At 37.8% G+C, this 2,500-nt stretch overlaps 1 protein-coding gene and 1 pseudogene across 1 annotated transcript in view; one reads left to right on the plus strand and one right to left on the minus strand.

Moving 5' to 3' along the window:
• Nucleotides 1-1,422, minus strand: part of LOC116308633 (uncharacterized) — a 24,425-nt gene extending 23,003 nt beyond the window's left edge. Inside the window, exon 1 of the mRNA XM_031719103.2 lies at nt 1,336-1,422. The gene's annotated coding sequence lies outside the window, so the exon portion shown is untranslated. The remainder of the gene's footprint in view (nt 1-1,335) is intronic.
• A 929-nt stretch (nt 1,423-2,351) lies between these two features.
• Nucleotides 2,352-2,500, plus strand: part of LOC148910197 (uncharacterized) — a 1,673-nt pseudogene continuing 1,524 nt past the window's right edge.

A 2,500-nucleotide genomic window follows, 5' to 3' on the forward strand; every position in this document is an offset into this window, starting at 1 on the left:
GCCAGTTTACTTAGTCCGAAGAGAAACCAATGAGTCAAAATGGAATAGAAACGTCGACGACCATCCCAGCTAGTCGAAACGTAGGCAAAGTAATGCCGCTGAACAAACGTAACGAATGCTCCGAACATTATGCAAAGCCCACCGAAAGCGCACCCACGATATCCACAGAACGAGTTTACAGCACGATTATAAAGAGCCCTGGACCCAAACGCCATGTAAAACACAATAAATCGGTCAGGATTAGTAAACTGTATAACTGTATAAGTGAATCAACAACCAAAATCACTCAGATTCCATTCCTGGCCACAATACTCGTAGCACCTTGCTTGCACTATGCAACAACTAGTCTAACACTTACATATCCTATCAAAACTTTAGCTAGGTACAACTGCCACGGTGGGGGTTACTGTTGCGAAATCTCAGTATCACGTGTTCGGGACGTGTGACGGTAACTGGAATTAGGGACTACTTTACGGATCATTTGGTTACTACAAAAGTACCACAGAAACTCATATTCGATTATTTCGGGGATTATAGTTGGTGTAGCAATAGTAAACTGCAATAACGATTTTCTAAATGCTTTTGAATACAAGTATAAATAGTATATACGAAATGGAAACCTTCTGTCAGAATGGTCCAAAACTGAAGAAACCATCAATTTATGGATTGTGCTATTGATAGCATATTGTAATTCAGTAGTGCATAGAAACCTCGCCATCTCGAATTAATATGACTGATTGTAGCTCTATGGATTAAAAAAAAAAGTTTACTTGACATATGCCATTGAAGGTGCTGAGATGCACAAATTCCTGTATAGTCATGGACGCTGAATAAGGCCAAACCAACACTGTGGTTCAGAAAAGTTCAGGCAGTTGACGTCTCAAAACTCAAAAATATCTTGACGAACAAACACTCGTGATATTATTTGAAAGCTGTCTCATTGGTGGGGCAAATAGCAAGAAACATACTAAAAAGTAAAGTATTTTCTTCGGAAACGCGAGAAGGTGAAAACTGCGGGCTTGCCGTTTTTCTGCCCTGTCATCAACTTTTAGATACCTGTTTGATCTAGAGTGTTCAATCTAGAGGGCCTAGATGAAAATTACTCTATGTAATTTTAGTTTCCCTGCTAAACTGTGTAGTTTTTCTATATAACAAAGCACTTCGGTCCGATTCCTCGGGAATTTAGTGAGTTCGCTTTTAGTCTAGTATCGGTGATTTCCTCGTCTACGCTTTGGGAAACATCGAGACTCTCGGGAATGCAAAACTATTTGCCAAGGTGACAAGACCGCATTAAGTGTACAATATATAGCACTTTATACTCTAAAGTGTACTTACACATAGGTCCCGCTTGCAAAGGGTTACAATTTCACTGCACTAAAAAGCTGCACTAAAAACGAAGCTATTTCCTTATATATGCGCGTAGTGACGTCAGAGTACACAACTACTAAATAAACAAACAATATTGTAACTAAGGTCTTATAATCTAAATATTTGTATTAAAAATCAGGAGACTAAATCCTGGAATGCCTGTGAAAAGCCTTCGGTCTTATTTCTACCACAAAAAAAAAAAAAAAAAAATGGAAAACTGAGCAGTGGTACGGTACCTAGAGGTCCTCATGGCATTATCCAAGAGTCCTTTGCGGGCATATACTGCAAAGTTCCCTTGTATACTCTGATCTATTATGCATGTGATAGTTGTCAATCAATGTCAATAAATTGCAAAAATGATTGGAGGTGGGGCTGCGTAACTCGTCGAAAATCGATGTATATGATGATCTTGTTGTATTTTCGATTCTTTCTTTATCTTTGTTTCCTTGAATAAACTAAGCAGCATTCGACTAAGCTGTGTTATATTTTCGATTCTTTTCTTTACATGTTAACACAAACTATCCGTCTCGACTTACTATTCTTCCCGCTCTTTCTCTCACTCTCTCTCTCTTGATTTACACGTGCGAATACGCAAATTAAGTTCATAGTCTGTTACGTCATTATCTCGCACAGATCTTTTTAGCTGTTGAAATTCAAGGCTCAGTGAAGGGTTTAGGAATTGCTTAGTGTAATCCAGTATGAAAGCAAACACTTCGGCTCACTTACATCACACGTCACACTGTACAATACATGTCTATTTGATGGGATTGGTTGAACAAAATTGCGAAATCTTTGAGAAACCCTTTCACAATGCAGTAAACAGAAATTGAAAAAAACAAACACATTTATTTAGCATTATTCCATGGGAATTACGAAACAACAAAATGATTTAGGACGTCCTTTGGGAATATTTTTTGCGCGAAAACCCTTATCAAATTTAATTGAACTAATTTTTTTGTTAAATACTTCGAACGTCGACAAACATGGCCCTCGGAATGTATGTGGCTTAATGCTGACGTTCTCGGTATTTGCACTCGTCACTTAATGTCTTAGAATCGCTTACATAATTTCCCTCACTCGATCACGAAATCAAAGAACAAATAAACGGATAAATAAAGAATCAACGAATCAA

Source organism: Actinia tenebrosa, unplaced genomic scaffold (assembly GCF_029948245.1).
Source record: "Actinia tenebrosa isolate PJP-AT-01 unplaced genomic scaffold, QUT_ActTen_1.0 PGA_scaffold17__23_contigs__length_9995812, whole genome shotgun sequence".
In the NCBI taxonomy this organism is placed as follows: domain Eukaryota; kingdom Metazoa; phylum Cnidaria; class Anthozoa; order Actiniaria; family Actiniidae; genus Actinia; species Actinia tenebrosa.